Below are 20,574 nucleotides of genomic sequence, written 5' to 3'. Positions count from 1 at the left end.
GTTTGTCTGACATTAGGAGGTGTCGGCTTTAAAAAAAACAAAAAAACACATACACATACATTTATAGTGCTCAATGTATTTTAAATGTTTAAATCATTGTGCTGAAATAACACTAATGTGTTTTGGGTAGGCTACACATAAAATTATGAAAAAAAAAACTATAAATATGTACAGTATGCCTATACAGTATACAGTACAGTAGTAAAATCAAATGAACACATAGCGCACTTTCTTTTTACTTTACTCTGTAGGCTACTGGTATGGTAACACAAAATAAATCATGCTGCTGCATTGCACACATTAGTGTAATACGAATAAAAGATTATTTTAAATTGAAACAATGATTTTGGCATTATTATTATTATTATTATTATTATTATTATTATTATTATTATTATTATTATTAACTTGGCAGCCTATACAATTAACACAAAATAGATCATGGTGCCGCACTGACAAGTTATGATACTTACAGGAGGACAGTCAATTCTCATTAATACGAATTTCAAGGGACTAGCAACAAATCTTGCATTATACAACTAATTCGTATTATCATGCATACTGTCCGTTTTTATTTAAGTTAGTAAGTGGTGCAGTGCAAAATTGTGCACAATTACAAACCACCTGCACATTAATAGAATAGGTGTGTTTCCTATTCCTATACAGATGCTCTGAATCAGCTGGATGGGTTAGAGGCACATGTGTGCAGTCTATTGCTCCCTGGTTTTAGGGGAAAATAGGTATTTTGTTGTTTGCCTCAGAAATGCATTGAGCACAACTGGTAATGCACGAGAAAATGTGAACTGGAAATGCCAGCAACAATTGCGACTGTTTAAAATATGCTTTCAAAAGTTCTTTAAAAAATGATGCAATAGTAAGTGTAGCAATTGTCTGTAGCTTTCGTACATCTAGAACCCTGATTTGCAATATTTCCACCCCCTTTATGCAAATTTATGCAGGAACGTCCATAATTACATATTCATCTGAGGTTGAACCGCAACAAAAAACATTCCTCTATAACTATTTATGTGATACACAATTCTAATAGCAAGTTGGCTGACACTGCTATCCCATGTGGTAGAGTACAAACAATTATTATTATTTTTTTTACATAAATGTGCGGAGTTATCATTAGCATCAATCTTAATGGAATTCTCAATTCCAAATGTTTCGCCCATGGAAACCAAGCTTCTGTGTTGATTATCTGATGAAATAAAGAAAGCTTGCGTGACATTTCTTGATCAATAATGCAATTTAGAATTAATATGTTTTAGAGCTACTGGGGTTAGTTCTAGAGTCACATTGGGTTGATATGTTGCAGAAGTAAAGAGCAAAGCATTTCCAATTTTTCTCAGATAAATTCTTCAGAAAAATAATATTTTTTTTTTTACTTATTTTGGCCAACTGCAGTATTTCATGCTATTCTAAACATTGTTGGGATAAACAGTCGCATTCTCTACATGTCTGCAGCTCCAAATGAGTCTAACAAGCTCTGAATTCCTCAAGGCACTTGGGAAAGCCCTAGTTCGTTCCTTTATGGAGCGCAGAATAACCAGCACCAAAGTACCGTGCAAACTCCGCTCCCTTACTGCCTGCTGACCCAGTCCCTGCAGATGATATTCCCAAATCCAAAAGGAAAAGGTGCGAAAGACAAACATCTCCTGTGCCTTGTGCAAAAATCCCATCTTTTTTCAATGTGTCCAAATTGCATCTGTACAATGAAACTGCTCTGAAATGTTTGAATAGTGTTGTTTTCTTTTGCTAAAGTGTCATTTTTATTAAATGAATTTCAGTTGCCTGTTTCTTAGACCAAATAAACGATGGGTCCACTGGACCCATGAATAGTACTTAATTAACTTATTTTGGTGGATAGTGTTTACGGATTAACAACATCCTTCAGCTGCAGTACAGACCCAATGCTTGTTAAAGCTAGGGTCAGTACTGTTCTGCATGTAAGAATGCTGAGAAAGTATGTTACTGTTCTTGTTATATCCACACTTGTTCACTTGTAAAGTAGCCGACATCTCTGGAGATTATTTCACAACAGGCACTACTCACTGAAATTTTGTCAAATTTTATCACAACATGTATTAACTTCAACGCAGGAAAAGATCTTAAGGTGAAGAAAATGCTACTCCCCAAAATATATGAACGTACCTTGGGATTTCTTTTTGGGATCGGAGGTTTCATAAACACTAAGAACTGTTCTGGCGGCCTGTTCAAAGTCACTTCGAAAACATTTGAAGACTGTATTTGCATTGTCTGCCACCTGTTAGGAAATCCACTGCATCAGTCTCCTTTAAAAATGGATACATGATACGCACAACATGATTAGATAAGTGTTTGCTTAACTATTTTCAAATTGATATGATTAAAAGAAAACAGCTGAATGATGAAGGGAAATTATTAAATAAAGGTAAGGCAGTGTGTACAGAAAGTATGTTAGGCTTTGGAACTGGGGCATATTCTTTTTAGCATTGCTGTGTTTCATGTATATATTTCTTTAGTATTTCCTAAATACTGTCCTTAGCAAGTTTCATCATAATTAGATATACCTATAGATTTGTAAGTTTGACATACGGTATGAACAGATACAAACTTGTACAGCTGGGTCCACTACACCCCTGTCACCAGGGATAAGCATCTTCAGCAGGACACAACAATATATAGCAGGTAAAAAGTTATCCGAAAATGGAGCTGCGGCAGGGCGATTGCCCTGCATAGGTGGGATAGTGTTGGTATAATTTGTATGTGGAAATGGGTTTCTTGTGTTTTTGGAGTTGATTTGTGTGATTAAATTTTTGTTTACAGACGGGCGCTCGATTGAGACTTGCTGCCTGCTAGGCTTGGTTGAGGGGTGGGGCAGCAAGTGATTGGCTGTGCTGGTCCTCAATCAGCAGGTGGGCGGGTCTTGACCGAGTGTCCGTCATTGTAAAAACATCCGGTGGAGATAGCTCTGGGCGACTGCAACGCCATGCTACAGAGGGGAGCTGCGTATACTCAGGAGGAGAGTGTCCGCTCTGCAGGAACAACAGCTACGCAACCCTGAAACTGCAAGCGGTGCTTGTGAAGGCAATGCCCAGCCAAGGCCATAAGAAGCAGGAGTCGTCGTATGATTGCCGGCTCATAAGTAGGTTAGTTTAGGGGATAGTTATCCCAAGTAATGTATAGCAAGGGTTATGTAGTGTAGCCGGTTCCTGGAGCGGGACGCCTCATTTATAAGGCTAGCACTTGCTCTTTGTGGCACCTTTTATTTGTAGTTTTTGTACTGTGTTTTATTTGTAGTTTTTGTACTGTGTTTTATTTGTAGTTTTTGTACTGTGTTTTATTTGTAGTTTTTGTACTGTGTTTTATTTGTAGTTTTTGTACTGTGTTTTATTTGTAGTTTTTGTACTGTGTTTTATTTGTAGTTTTTGTACTGTGTTTTATTTGTAGTTTTTGTACTGTGTTTTATTTGTAGTTTTTGTACTGTGTTTTATTTGTAGTTTTTGTACTGTGTTTTATTTGTAGTTTTTGTACTGTGTTTTATTTGTAGTTTTTGTACTGTGTTTTATTTGTAGTTTTTGTACTGTGTTTTATTTTGCCTTTTGTATAGCTTGCTGTATGTGTCCTCCGTGCATTACCATCGCTGGTAATGTCACATGACCCCTTTGTTTACTTTATTTTTGTATTAATAAATCCTGTGTGCCTGTGCTGGCGTTTCAACTCCACCTCCCATGTCTCCACACATGTGACATGAGCACCCTGTCACAGGAGCTTATCCAGTAATCCTTTGGAGAGGGAAGTGGATGGATTTCAATTTTACATTTCTGCATACACAGTGGAAGTGAGCCTGAAACTTACAGCTTTTGGAAAAACACAAATATGGAAATGTGCAGAAATCAAATTAGTCAATTTACTAGATAAAAGCAGGAATGTAATAACCCTGCCATTTAAGAGATTGCAAACTCAGTTCAGTGTTCAGATGACTGTTATTTCATAAGGAAATCAGAAAAACTACTCAGATCAAAAACAGAATAAGAGATCAAAATGACTGATTACCTGAAGGGTTAGTTCACTGCCTGGTGTCTGTTTGCCACCTTATAAATCTTTAAACATTAAGGTCTTGTACAGACATTAAACATTAAGGCCTTGTATGGATTCCAGTTCCTTTGTCTACAGAGTGAACATATGGAATATATCAAATGATGTATATAATGCAATTTGTAATACAAACACTACTTTAACCCCATTTCCTTCCACATCTCTTAAATAATATTTTTTTTCTGCTAGTGTTAACAACCATAGCTTGTATATCCCAGTCACAGTGCTTGCTAAAAACCCAGCTTTTAATTAGTCTCAGCGGGTAAGACACATTTTTGGAGACCTTTTTATCTTACTATTCTCTTCTATCTTATAACCATCTACTGTTAAGAAATACTGCCTAAGACTAAAATATTTGTGTGCCCTAGGACAAACACAAAATACCACATTAAAAATAACAGAACTCAAAAATGTAATCCAGATTTATTTATCAACATACGTTCATTATTTTGCAAGATTGCAGTTCAAAATAAGTTAATTAGAAATATGGGTCTCAATTTGATTGAATTTACCTGTTTGCTAATATAATTTATGTTAAAAGGATTACACACACACACACAAAGATCAGTTTTCCAAACTTCATAAAATGTTGTTTGATATTTGATTTCCTGACTAGAAGCCATTACCAATCCATAATGCCTAATAATGATGATTTGACAGGTCTTATTGCTACTCATTTCTACTTCAATGTTTCAGAAAAGTTTATGTAAAAGAATACATAAAAAAACTAAAAAAATAAATACAGTAAAAATAAATACAAATTGATAATTCATTGTCTGTATCTGTACATACTGTATGTCAAACTTACAAATCAATAGGTGTATTCAATTATGAGGAAACCTGCTAAGGGCAGTCTTTAGTTATTGAGAGTATCAGAAAGTATAAATAAGACCTGAAATATTGGGGTGTCAGGCCTTATTTATACTTCTAGGTTACAACAAAATTAATTATGACTGACATTTATTTTAACTGTATTTATTTATTTATTTTTCATTTTTGATGTATTCTTCCACATAAGCTTTTCTGTGGAGGTCAACCATTCTGTTATTACTTAATAATGGAAAAGATGACACTAATTAATGACACCTGTTCAAAAACCACTGCCTGCTGATGAAATGCTTCCCAGGGACGAAGTTCACTCTTTCACTGGACTACAATTTCAGACAAATAAATAACTTTGAAAAGTTTTAGTATAATAGTCATTGCTGTGGCGTGTTCCTCAGTATTAATACAATTATTGACTCAAGAGTTCCATTATTACCTTGTAATATGTCAGAACAGCCATTGCCCATAGAATATACAGTAGTCTATGCTTGAACCTTGATTGGTTTAGTGTCAGACACTTTTACTGTAGCAACCAAAGCAATGTGCCCACTCAGATGATGACGTATATCCTTCAGAGTCAATGTGGAAAAGATGTTGACAAATTGCCATCTAAACAATCGATTTTTTTATGAAATATAAATGTTTCAAAAGTCCTGCTCACCATGCAGTATATTGATAAAAAAGCCAACAAGCACATGGAAATCAGGAAACTAACAGTCATTTTTAACACTTTAAAGATGGAACTGAGACCTACTGAATAAGGGAGCACTACTTTAACCAAATAACAATCTGACTGGAAAACAAAACAGTTGAAATCTTATTTGGCAAAATTTCTGTCTCGAACAAAGTAAATCAGATCCTTTTTTTTTTCGGTTAATATGTCTTTTAGGAACTGGCAGATTCGTGGCAAAGTTTCTTTCCGTGAACTTTCTTTAAAACCACAAAGCAGAGACAGACTGTCTAAATCTACTGAACAAAAGCCTAAAAATAAGTGTCCACCGTCAGCTTCGAATTTCAGTGTTTGTTATGCTAGATGCGCCTTCCGCAGTCACAGTGAATCCCTGTGCCTGATGGTGAAATTACTAGGGAATTGTGCCAGTCATTCTTGGTGGTTTTAATTCAAATTATATTTGAATTTTTAAAATCATTCAATAGTCTTGTCTACACACGTACAAGTAATAGGTGCCAATGGAATAAACTGAATGTGCTATTTTAGAAAAGAACAAGAGAGAGCTGCAAACTAGTACATACAATTTAGAATTGCGAAAAATATTTTACACATTTATACATTTGTAGTTTAATGTGTAGACTTGCAAATACACTTGTATTTTGGTTTAAAATACTACATTTCAGATCTATTATTCCAGTATATAATTAAAAAGGGACCTATTTGAGAACATACAGTAATCCGTCTCGTATCCGCCCGTCACATTTGCCCTAACCTCGTATCCGCCATGATCAACGTCTTCAGCAACGTTTATTATTGTACAGAGAAAATTAGTTCAGAGATTGTAGATCCTTCCAAAGTTTTCGTTTACTGTGTTGTATGTACTCCATGCGCTGCCATTGCTGATAGTGTCATGTGAGCTGTTCAGTGTGTTTATATGTAAATAAACCATGTTCGCCTGCGGGGCGTATCAACTTCAACCTCTGTCTCAGTCTCCTGCCTGTCACTCAGCAGTGAATGCATGCACCCAGACGACTACTCTGTCACAAGAAATACCCTGTATCTTTCTAAACAAGGGATTTAGGGGAGCTCCCTAATAAAAGCTGAATCTCAAAACAATAATTGTGTTTAATATAGTAATTGTTCCAGCTGTGTATAATGGTATTTAAAACAAGATTAATTTATCCGACTTTTTAAATATCCACCCTTACTCTGGTCCCACCGCAGTCGGATATGTGAGAGATTACTGTATATAAACTGCTGCTATGGAAAAATTAAATGTGTTCAGCTACATCTATTATAAAGTTATGATACTCCTGGGGATTTGGAGGTGAAAAATGACATTTTAAACTATCATTCTAATATCTTATTTAGCTGTTGCAAACTCTACCTAGAGCTAACAGGCAAAACAAAATGAATCATGCTTTTTTATTAAGTGTGAATTCAAAAAGAAATGATCATATATCGTTCTTTACTACCATAAAATAAGATATAATGGTACAATATATTCGAGTAAGTTATAAGTCATTGCCATGCTTTAAAATACTTTGTATAATTTGTTTTAAGAATATGAACGACATTGACAAAGCTCAGCACACTATCTCATTGTAAACAGGCACAATTACTGCCTGGTTTTTGGGACAGAAAATGTTCAATGCTGAACCCCAACCCCCCACCCCCATAATTATTCTGAAATTATGCCCATGTTTCTGGCCCTTATTTTATCATGTATCTAACCCTGTTTAAGCTGGCCATTCAGTGGGGATTTTGAGGGAATTCCAGTGACCTGTTAGAACTCTAGCAGGGTGCAGCCCTCATTGATCTAGATTTACTTTTCTTGTACTAAGAAAATTGCTGATGAAATCTCACATACACAGGGTTATTAGAACCCTGGATTCTAGGTTCAGAGACCGCTGCACTGTTTGTGGAGCACACAGACACAGCTTTATATTACTCAACTACCAGAGGGAGTTCATTGCACAACCACGGGGAACAGACTATTTGAACACTTTAAAAACAACTTTATTACTGCACGTACACAGTATAATAAACTCAACAATGCCTCAACTACATTTGTACCTGTTACTAGCACAAGCATGTTTAAACCATTCCCATAGAAAGTCATTCCCTTGTTTGCACTGTACCTGCATGTGGGATCCAGGTGTTTTCTGATGACATTCAGGTTTTCTCCATGTTGCTTTTAAGTCGGTATCTTTTCTTTTCAGAATGTCTGAAATGGTTTGCCTTATGATTATGATTTTTTCACTTCACTCTTTTGTGTTGGTTTACATACAAGTTTTAAAGTATCTAAAAGAACAATCAGAGATTTACATTGATTGTTGGGTGCAGATTTGTAGAGGGTATCAGTGACACCATTCACTTCAATAGGGATTTGGTCGGGACCCAAACATCATGCAGAATTATATGGAATATGGAACAGGTTTTACTGTATCATCTATGCATTTTATAGATATCACAAAATGCTACAAAATCAAATACTATATTAATACATCTTTAATTTCTTACCTGTTTGTGTGTTCTGTATGTTCAGATCATTATTTGCCATGGGGAAGGTGGGGAACCTGCTGTATATACTTCAGTGCGTAGAGCAACACTCTCAGCCTTGAAGAGTCTTTTCAGATGCTATTTTTTCATGACAAGCATAGCAAATAATGATCTAAGCAGAAAGAGAATCATACCGTGCAAACATAAAAAGATATTAAACCATGTCATTGTGGCGCAAGATGGCGATTAGTCCGGTGTCCAATGCTCTGAGCAGCCACATTTGATTAGCATTTGTTTGTACAGAGAAATGTATTTTAATTGTCACACTGGGGTACTGAATATACATTTTACAATCTGTTTCTGGAGCATTTTCTTCTGGACGAAACAACAACATGCCAACTCCTTATAAAGACCAGCTCACTATTACTGTATGTACAATATATTTGCAATTGCAAATACAATCTGAAATGCTTGCTTGCTTTTACTCATTATACTTGTCTGTGTATTCTGCCTACCGTGATGTTGTGCCATCGAGCTCTTGCATTGCACACACATTGCAGAGAGATAGAAACCTGGAAAGCTCCTTAGAAAAGTAAAGAGCAAGATTTTTCTTTTGTTCCAAAAACCATTGAATGCTTGAACTGTGGCCAAACCAACTTGGTTCATCTAATTTAGTTCACTTCATGAATTTAACTAGTGTTGTTCCCTGAATCTTATTTATTTATGTATTTATATTTTTTAAAATTTGGAATCGGCAATTATTTTACCCCATTTTCTCCCAAATTTGAAATGCCCAATTTTAAGCCTGGCTCACCTCTGCAAGCCTCGTGCTGCCCCGGGAGGGGCGAAGATGAGCACACACATCCTCCGAAACGTGTGCCATCAGCCGTACACTTCTTTTCACCCTGCAAGCATGCCATGCAGCTACCTTCAGAGCTACAGCGTCATAGGACCACACAGCTCTGGTTCACTTACAGGCAGGCCTGCAGGCGCCCAGCCAGTCTACAGGGGTCGCTGGTGCACGGTGAGCCGAGGACACCCTGGCTGACCTAAGCCCTCCCCACCCCGGGCGGCACTCGGCCAATTGTGCGCTGCCCCTTGTGAATGCCTGTCCATGGCTGGCAGTGGAGGAGTCGTATTTCTTAAATGTTATTGCTCTGACTATGTGGGGATCCAGTGCTTTTCGCACAACACTACTAAATAAGAATTACATATGCAGTTATTTAGAAGTGAACTCTTAACAACACGAAAATGACATTTTCCAGGAGGATTCTGGAATGCAGAAGCAAGCTTCTCTTATTCATGGCAGTGAGCAAGGACTTATTAGGGGTGTGTACAAATGTTAACACAAACACAAGGGGGGCACAATTCAGATCTACATGAGACAATTTTACTTGGTCCTTTTGGTGGTACTAATAGTAATGTTTCACAGCATGATATTCAACCTGTTGTAAATACGTGGGGATTAATCTGGCAGAAAACCTTGGCAGAGATTATTTGACACAGGCAAGCTGGCAGTGAAGTCTTCTGTCTCCAACTGACATATTTTTTCGAACATATGTTCCTAATGAACCAAATAAATGATCTCCATAGGGCCACCATAATTCCACTACCACTGTAAACAATTGCTGATAATATTGAACACTGGTGAGAGTTACTGTAGTGCAGCTCTCCCAACTGCTTTACAAATGAAAAAGCTTAGTTGATCGCTTAATGGGACCATTAAGAGGTCCTTCCCATTTTTCCACTTGAGGGGGGAGGAGTACACATCACCCAGTTGCATAAGTAGATAAATCAAAACTTATTTCAAAATTGAAGACATTGAAAAAGAAATAAAAAATAGCATTTGTCATCCAGTTTCTTTTAGTATTTCTAAATGTAGCACACTATTGAATGTTTTATAGTGAATGATGATGTTTGTTGTGGCATAAAAAAAAGCCTGCTAGAAGCAATGTCTGATAATTAAAGAATGAAACCGTCTCTACCTTCATGCTGCATGTGGCTCCAGGGTCTTCCCCCTAGGAGTGAACTGACATCAAGGTCCAGTTCTTCAGGCTGGCCCCAGAATAGTCATTGTGGCGAGTCCCCAGAAGCCGTGACTTTGTTCCAAAGGGAGAGAGCAGGTCAATGCTGAGGTCACGTCCGCAGACGCTGGTAATGCTAACAACAGGCTAGGAGGAGATTAGATAGAAGCACTCATTCAATAAAGGAAAATAGATTTTGTTTCCCAGAAGCTTTAAAAGAAATGAGTTTTTAGATAATTCAACTACTGTTTGCCCTCAGGACATTAGCCTTTAACTTTCACTGCAGAGGTCTATCATCACCCCCGGCTCAGGCAGCCTTGTGGAGGATGGTTCTGAACGTTCCCCAAGCCCCTTGTCACTGACAGATGGGGAACATTGCACCTGTGTTTATTTGTGACCATTTTACTTAAGGATACAAATGTAGTCTTATATTACTGCTTACCAACTATATAGGGATGTATGTAACAGTACATTCCAGTATCGCTGTTGTACTTGCTTATTTGGCTTTTGGTGATTGTGTATAAAAGTATTTAAATGATTTATAAGCATTAGTGTCATGCGAAGTGCTAACCAATGGTTTAAGATCCTTTTTCTTACCTCTTTTGAGTTTTTTTTTTTATGATTAAGACTGGTGCCTCTTTTATGGTTATTTTGTCAAATACTATGCTGTAGATAACCTGCTGCATACTGGTAACTTTGCTGTTAGACACATGGTCTGTGCCGCCTAACACCTAACAGGAAACAGCAGTTTTGTAATATCTGCACATTCCAAATTGATTAATACAATACAAACAAAGAATCAAAATATCGTGAGCTTATGAAAATGGGGACCCAATGATTTTTTCAAAGTTTTCCTAGTACTAATAAGTGGTAAGAAAACGGATTTCAAAACTTGGTAAACCATTGAAAAACATCCAGGTTTTTATATAAAGTTCAAAGTATCACTTGTTTCAAACTTTCATATTTATTGAAACTATATGTTTAATATATCCTACAAACACTGCAGAATCAGTCCTCTAACAATGTCCGTCAAATATGTTGTCTAGCCTGTCGGGACTGAAACACACTTGCAACAGGGAGGTGCAAATTTTATACAAAACAGAATATACTGTATGTCAGGGCGCTATCTGCTTAACAAATTGTTTAGTCTTACAGTATGAGGGACAGGTGTTGGTAAATTTTTTGTCCAGCTCCCTGTAGCTCTATGATACCTTGAATGGGTCAGTGTTGCAAAAAAGCTGCATCTTCTGGTTTCATTGAATGCTCTCGTTCCTCTGATTGTGCCATTTCTGAGGTCAAATCGAGAGGAGGCTGTGTGGTCCAGTGGTTAAAGAAAAGGGCTTGTAACCAGGAGGTTCCCGGTTCAAATCCCACCTCAGCCACTGTGACCCTGAGCAAGTCACTTAACCTCCTTGTGCTCTGTCTTTTGGGTGAGACGTAGTTGTAAGTGACTCTGCAGCTGATGCATAGTTCACACACCCTAGTCTCTGTAAGTTGCCTTGGATAAAGGTGTCTGCTAAATAAACAAATAATAATAATAATGCAGGCTGGCTGTCAGTGCAGGCCTTTTCAATTGCAGTGTTCTTTCTGTGAAGTTCACTTTATTTTTCCTTACATTTTCTTGCTAGGTTATTTTCTGCTTGTTCTCTGGAGCTGCAGAAATACAAATGCTAGGCTGCTTCACACATCATTTTTCACACTGTGTTGTTACTGTGCTGTTTTCTCAACCGTGGCATCTGAGGAATGCAAGAACTTCACTACAATTAATAATTTACCACAGTGATTTTATGAACTTGCTGCAACTGTCAGTTATAGGATATCTATTTTTTCACATGATATTTGTTTAAATCTGCTACAATTTAGGGTATGTGTATTTATTTATTCAATTTATATAGCACTTTTTATTACAAAACACTGTGCAGTACATAGCAGAAAAAAAGAACAAACCACAATACATTTGTATAGCATGTCACACATACAACTGCCACAGTCAGCCCATTTAAATAACAGTATACACATAATACAAATGCAGCAATTTTAAAGTTACATTAAAACCCACTAGGATAATAAAGCCATTTTATAAAAGTGTGTTTTTAGTCTTGACTTGAAAACTGTAACGGTCCCAGCTTCCCTGACAAACGAAGGCAGTTCATTCCATAATTTAGGAACTCTACAAGAAAAAGCCCTACCTCCCATGTTGCTTTTGTTGACCCTAGGAATAACCAGCAGCCCTGCATCCTGCAATCTCAGAGTGCAGTTTGGAAGATACGGGGTCAGTAACTCCTACAAATAACTAGGTGCTAAACCATTCAGGGCCTTGTAAGTTAACAGCAAAATCTTAAAATCAATTCTATACTGCACAGGGAGCCAGTGTAAAGAGGCCAAAACAGGGGTAATATGTTCACTTTTCCTGGTTTTAGTCAAAATCTAGCAGTGGTATTCTGAACAAGCTGCAAGCAGGATACCACACGTTTTGAGACACCAGACAAAAGTGCATTACAATAACTAATTCTAGATAAAACAAAGGCATGCATTAGTCTCTCGGCATCAGATATGGAAATAAGTGGTCTAAGTTTGGGTATATTTCTCAAATGGTAAAAAGATACTTTAGTAACTTCCCTAATATGAGTCTCAAATGATAGATCAGGATCAAAGATGACCCCCAAACTCTTAATTTCTAGTTGAAGTTTTGATGAGAGGCTGTAAGGGTCGAGCTCATGTAATCCCACATTTTCTTTTAGTTGGTTCGGTGATCCCACTAGCATAACCTCTGTTTTATCTGAATTTAACATTAGAAAATTATGTGACATCCAATGCTTGATGTCTGTAAGGCAAGTAGCAAATAACACACAGAAGAAATTCCTGGCTTTAGGGAAATACAGCTGGGTATCATCAGCATAGCAATGGAAGTTCACTCCGTGTCTGCGGATAATGTCACCTAACGGTAGCATATATAATGAAAACAACAAGAGACTGTCACAAAGACGGCCGGAGTGGGTGGCGTCAGACCAGAAGCAGGAAATAAATAAACAAAACGAGAGGTAGAGTTTGGTGGAGCTGAGCGAATGCTTTCGCTCAGCATTTAATAAATAAACAGAACAGAAAATAAAAGGTTTTAACACAACACAAAACAGGACACGGCACTTACGCCAAAATAAATATATAAACAAAACGGACTAAACAGTGAACAGACAAATGAACAAACACGGTGAGTGAAAACAACTATCAATTTACTTTACTTTATTTTATTTTACTTTACTTTACTTTCTCCTTCTCTCTCTCCTGTTCTCCACTCACGAACACCCAACCCCGAGTGAAAGAAACGTGCATCTATATATACTGTTGTGCTGGGATTCAATTACTAATTAATTATTCACTTGAATCCCAGCACGTGAATTAATTCTGTGCAACCCCGTGCTGACATATTATTACATACTTTAAATGCACGTGAAGTGCAATCCCGTGCCTAAATATAATTATACAATTTTAACTCACACGTGAAACACAGACCCGTTTATATCCCGTGTACCAATGACTATACACCAACATTTACACACGCAACACGCAACACATAACACACAAATGCACACAGGGGTGGGGCACATTGCCACAGAGACCTAGAATGGAGCCCTGTGGAACACCACAGACAACTTCCGATAATGCCGATTTTACCTCCCCAATAGAAACAAACAGAAAGATAAGATTTGAACCAGGATAGGACAAGGCCAGACAGTCCTACTGTGCTTTCAAGACAATTCAGTAGGATGGAATGGTCTACAGTATCAAAGGCAGCACTTAGATCAAGAAGAATTGATACTGATGGAATGCCCGAGTCAGAACTTATCAGCAGATCGTTCACAACTCTGACAAGGGACGTCTCGGTGCTGTGTGCAGCACGAAAACCAGACTGAAACTTCTCGAATATACCATTAAGCGTTAGACATTTATGTAATTGAATTGCAGCAACTCTCTCTAGAACCTTATCTAAGAATGGTAGGTTGGAGATTGGCCTATAGTTATTGAGGACTTTAGAGTCCAAACTGTGTTTCTTAAGCATCGGCTTTTCCACAGCTACCTTAACACTAGAACTACTGGAGCTGTCTTTTTGGTGCATCACGGTTTTTAAATGCATTTTTCTCCACTGATTTGGCAGCTATAGGCACCTGTGCTTTTTTGACTTTTCCTAATATATATATATATATATATATTAAACATCTCAAACCATCAATAGACCCAGGGTTACAGAAACGTATGGAGATATAATACGTTATACCTAGAACTACCACAGCTGTCATTTTGATCATCATTGTAAAAACATGTTATTACACAATGTGATTGTGTAGTAAAAATGCAGTTACTATGTGACCATTAACAAATGCATTTAATTCTACATCAAAGTATGCATATGCCTAAATTCAAACCTATACATGTATCTGACTCAAGGTATATACATATTTGCTTGGGCAGGGGCCCCAAATACTTCATAAAGACAACTCAGTTTGATATTCATAACCATACCGTCCTCTGTTCCAAAATATTCCACCACGAACAACAAAGAACCACAACAAAAGATTGGATTTAGCCACCGCTAATAGATTTAAATCCTTGTCCTTTCAATTAATTAATGTCAAGCTTTTTTCTCCTAACCTGAACGTGTTCCAAAACATTGATTGCATTTTCTTTGCCCCTACAGGCTTCAGTCTGCATGCGTACCTCCACACTTCCACCAGGAGAAAGGATTCCGTGAACAAACACACGCACAGGAAAACAGTTACAAAAACAAACAATAGGTGTTGTTTCAAAGTACACTTGATTTAGAGATTGTATACTCTTAGTGTTCTTAAAAACATGCTTTCAATCAAGTATTTATTACAGCTCTATAGCACTGACTTTACACCTACATTACTTAACATCCTTCCTATAGTATCTTGTTTGTTTTTAAGGGTATTTAAAGTTTTTTGTGCAGACAGCTTTTTAGTCTGGTTCAAAACATGTTAAACCACCCAACTGTATGTATTGCTGTTATATGTTTCATCTGCATCTGAGTTGAAGGTGATTTGAAATGGATTCCATTCATTTCCATCATCACATGAATGTCATGCTACTGGTTACCTAGCTCTGCTTGCATTCAATTCAAGACCATTGTCCTTCCCTACCACTCTCTTCACCACACTGCCCCCTCTTACCTCAAATCCCTCATGTCTCCCTACACACCCTCTCCGCTCCTCCTCTACTGGCTGACTGGTCATGCCTTCCCTCCACTCTCTGCCACCCGCACCTTCTCTTCCCTAGCCCCTCTTTGGTAGAACCAGCTAGTGGAGAACTTCAGGACTTCTCTGGCTCTCACTGCCTTCTGCTGCCTCCTGAAGACCCACCTGTTTAGACTGCACTTCTAGATCTTTTGATCTACCCCTCCTACTATGCACTGGACTTACCTGTCCTAAGCACCACATTACTGGATCCTCAGCTGACGCACTATCCTTGCACTATTGCACTGCTATTATGTCATTGTTGATATAACTTGTTGTAATCCTAACTTGCTGCATCCTAGTTCATATTGTATTTTAGTAGTATTATTTGCACTTACTGTAAACTATACTGTATTGTATTATATATTAAGCTTGCATTGTAACCCTGTACTGCCCTGTAACACCTGTAAGTTGCCTTCCATCCACGGTTGGCATAACTTGGATTCGAACTGGCGATCTCCAAGCTATAGGGAGCACCAGGATGTGCCACTCAATTACTAAATAGTTCTGACCTTGCACTTCAATTTGCTCACTGGTCACTTCAATTGAATGGATTTGCTTAGCAAATAAATAAATACATCAATAAATAAGACGATAAAGCCCACCGCATGTGTGTATATACTGAATCAGTGTTTTTTCTTGTTGAATATGTGTTATTCTGTTATCAAAAAGACAAGAGCATTGGTACTGTAATTCCCAATGTAAGAAATCAATGGCAGTTTAATGTTTTGTGAAGCTTAATTAGACAGTGAAAAATGTGTTAAAAAAAGCACTTACTAAAAATAAAAACAAAATAATGAATATAATTAAACCATAAACATTTACCAGAAAAAATAACGATGCCAATTTGTGTTGGCAAATTAATTTCTAATTACCCAGATGCCCTCTAAGCTGTAACAGAACATCTCAAATGTAACCTAACTACATATAGGGTATATTGTATATAGTACACATACCTTACAGGGTTCAGTATCACTTCTTCTGAACAGCTTCTTTGCAGTCTTACAGTTTTCTACCCAACAGCCTACTGTACCATCAGACCTGCATCTAGTAGGCCAAATCCATAGCTTAAAATAAATCTATAATAATAATAATAATAATAATAATAATAATAATAATAATAATAATAATAATAATAATACATTCATGCTATTGTGTAATGTACTAATTAAACATGTACTGTATAATCTGTGTGAGATTTGTGTGCTATTCATCAAATATAATGGGAAAGCAGAGGGACCTAATTGACTACATAGGGGCATGATAGTGGGTGCCAACCCTTGCAACTGGCTCTCTTGAAAACCACCTGAAAGAAACTGTGGTCACAAGACCTGTACATCATATTGCAACAGGCATATTCCAGTGGCCAAATCACATAAACAGACAACACTGGACAAGACAATAATTGTTTCTTTATCATTTTCAGAATCTCATTTCATTGAAATTTACAAGACACGTAACAAAAACAATTAATGTTTTTTTGTTTTTTTGTTTTTTATTTCGATGGGCCAAATATATGCACATTCTAAAACACTTCCTTCGGGCTGGTGCATTTAAATCATCTTTCAGGCATTTTATTTCTTTAAATAGTAAAATGTTTTAGTGCAGCCAGACAATTCTCAGATTCCCTCACACTGAAACTCAATGGACATGATTTTAATTAACACAAGAACAGCGAAAGGTACGACCATGCTCCACTTGAGTAATGAAGATCGCCTGGTTGCTATCGGCATGATTGAAGGCGGCCTGTCTGTGAGAATGAGATGTTCTGCTTCAATAATCAGCAGACTAGTCCAGAGAAACCAGGAAACCGGCTCTGTGAGGGACAGGCCACAGAGGGTCACCACAATGGCACAGGACCGTCACATCCAACTGATCCATCTGCGTAATCGTTTTCAGACTGCAGTGGCTACTGCACGAGAAATTCCAGGAAGAAATAACCCGCGCATCAGCACAATGACTGTAGCTCGCCGTCTGCATGAAAATGATTTGCATGCTTGGAGGCCGTTCAGGGGTAACATGTTGACAGCTAGACAAAATTGCCATCTTCTGTGGGCCAGAGAACATCTGAGGTGGCGGCAGAGGAGTGTTTTATTCACCAATTAATGCCATTTTGCCCTTGACAGACCTGACAGAAGACAATGTATGTCATGGTGAGCGTTATGCTGACTGTTGTGTTGCTCAAGCCAACCGGTGTTGCGGTGGAAGTGTGATGATATAGGGAGGAATCTCCTTTAACACAAGAACGCCTTTGGTGCAGACTGAGGGCAACCTGACTGCTCACCAATACATTGACGAAGTCCTTGAGGCAACAATTTTTTAGTTTCTGCAAGCCAATCCTGAAATGTTGATTTTCCAGCAGGACAATGCAAGACCACACAGTGCTAGGATTACAATTGCTCGACTTCAAGAAAACAATGTCGAGGTCTTGCCATGGCCAGCTTTTTCTCCTGACCTGAGTCCAATAGAACATCTGTGGGACCAAATCACTAGTGCCATACACAGTAGACAACCGCAAGCAGCCAACCTTCACCAGATTATTGCAGCTGCACAGGAAGAGCGGCGGAACATCCCACAGCAGTCTATCCAGAGGCTGATCAGGTCTCTGCGTCAACGCTGCCAGGATTGTATTAATGCTCAGGGAGGTCATACCCAGTACTAACTTTGTAACGTTTTCATTTTGACAGTGTGTCACGTTTCATACTGAAAACTTATCATGATTATTTGATCTGTATTTTTGTTCACATTTTCTGTGATTTTGTTTGCTATCTATGTTAAAATATTTGATTAAATCCATTAGACCTGAGTGTTGCGTTTCTTTTGTGCATCAGTATATATTGTAATGGCGAGGCAGTCGGGACAGAGCACTGCGACAGTTTGGACTTTATGTAGGTACTCTTGGGAGGGATGGGAATGCACTTGTAAACCGTAAAAAGCTGTAACTCAGGCACTTGTGTGAATAGCAGTTGTGTGTGTGTGTCTCTCTCTCTCTTCCTTGATCAACCCGCTCTGAGGAGCTGCATTATGATTGGACGAGTGTGAGCAAATTAGCGATGCCCCCGCGCAGAACTGTAGAGTTGGCCAATCAGGAGTGAGCGAGGGCATTATAAGAGCGTGTCAGCAGGTTAGTGTGACGAGAGCTAAATTAATTTGCTAAAGAGTAGTAATGTACATTTGAGGAGATTTTTGGAACTGGTTCCGAACCAGGTATCTGTCATTAGAACCAAGTATTTCGAGTCTGGTTCAAAAACTATCAATGTGTGAGGGATAGAGAGAAGGGGGAAGGGGGTAAATAATAGACTGAAACTGGAGGATACATAAAAAATGTTGTGCAAAGGAAAAATATTTGACAGAGACTGTACATATAGGATATGATGCATAAACAATGCAGCTTCCGATGCTCCGACAATATTGTGCAATCTATGAAATCGCCCTGTATAATTAAAAGTTAACAAAATAATCAATAGTCTCCAATTTGCACAGTAACAGTTTTAATACAACAGTGAAAGCCATTGTGTGCTTTTATATGAACCTTGTTGACTGCACATTTCACAAAGCTTACAATTTTAAAAAAAATCTTTAACTACATGGTATGTGCAAACAAGTCAGTGTATATGTTAGGATCCCAAGCCGAAATACGACCCCATCGGCTTGTGGTTAAATTACATTTTTGGATAGCCGAAATCTTGTCGGCTTGGGGTTGCAGAAAATTAATTTTACCCGAAGCCAATCTGAAGAAGATCCGATCACCCCTTCATGTCAAAGTGAGACTAGTTTGAATTACATATCTGAGTTTTCATCCCTTCATATAAAAGTGAGATTGAATTATTCTCCTGGGAAATAAATATAATAAAAAAAAACGTTTTAAAAATCTGTTAATGCTGTAATAAATACACTGCAGACCTTTTTTTTTTCTAAGTGTGAACGTGTCAATTATAGTTATCAAATGTATTTGACAGAAATTAATGTTTTTAATAATCTGTTTTATTAAAAACATAACAGTACTGACTGGAACCGGATTCCTTGATATTTGTATCCGGTTCGTCGGTTCCAAAGCAGGAACCAGGTACCAGGTTTCAAAGAACCGGTTCACACATCTCTACTAAAGAGTGTTACAATAAACAAACGACAATTATCATTGCCATTGGCTAAAAATCCTGTTGCAGCGTCTTCATTATGCCGCTACAATATATTGGCTATATACTACATATATAAATGTGAATATATACATGTGAATACCAATGGCAAATAATTGTTTTTATTACCGTGTTCAAAATGAAACAGTATATATTTTAGACGGCAGACTAACCAAATGTAGTATACTAAATATTAATAACATATTCCCATTTTGATTAATTTTTTTTCTGCAAAAGATACAGAACTTCTATTATTTCGTTTTGATGAGATATTCTTTATATTGCAGTTATGTATTTGTTGTAGTGTTTATATAGCTCTTTAATGTTTTGTCACCATTTTAGCTGTGTTGTGCTGAGTGGTGGTGGAGTGGGTGTGTGGGTGGTGTACTGCTGTTGACTGGCATTCTGCCTCCACAATAAACATTCAGTAAAAGATCTATTTGGTGTCTGCCTGACTCCTTTGCTTGATAGACCCTGACAACAGCACTTCTAAGTGCTACAATACCGCCTTCACCTCCCCACACACACAGCTGGCCGCTACCATACGTTGCAGTAACTATTGACTATATATGGCAGCATAAAAAGGGGATGTGGGGCTATTATTTGTTTTAGCAGGGTGCTTAGTGAAAAACAAATAAAACGTAAAAACCTTCATAAACATCACAAGAGTTGAGAATGTGTTGAAAATGCCTGAGCTGGCTGCATAGTAAGGCTGTTCTTAGTGTCCATCAGGTCGAGCTGTTTCCCTCACTACCCTGCTGTGTGTGTGTGTTATTATTTTACATCTTAAATATGGTTAAATATGGGTACGGTACAAGCCTCACGGTGAAAAAGTATTGTTGTGGCTCGCGTCTTAGTCTGAAATTTTCTGGGTTACCATAGTTTAAGTTATGTGTGCATAGTTGTATTGTGGCTACACTTTCATTTTCAAACAAAAACATTTTAAGGTCAAATGTGTGTGTGTGTTTTAATGATTCCAAGTTATGGAATAATTACAAGTATTTACCATTCAGCCAGACCAAGGTCCATATGTTTTAATAACATCAGTGTTCTGTTGCAAGCCACATACAAATTTAGCAAAAATA

Source organism: Acipenser ruthenus, chromosome 6, assembly GCF_902713425.1.
Source record: "Acipenser ruthenus chromosome 6, fAciRut3.2 maternal haplotype, whole genome shotgun sequence".
Classification (NCBI taxonomy): domain Eukaryota; kingdom Metazoa; phylum Chordata; class Actinopteri; order Acipenseriformes; family Acipenseridae; genus Acipenser; species Acipenser ruthenus.
Note: the sequence above shows the minus strand (reverse complement) of the source record.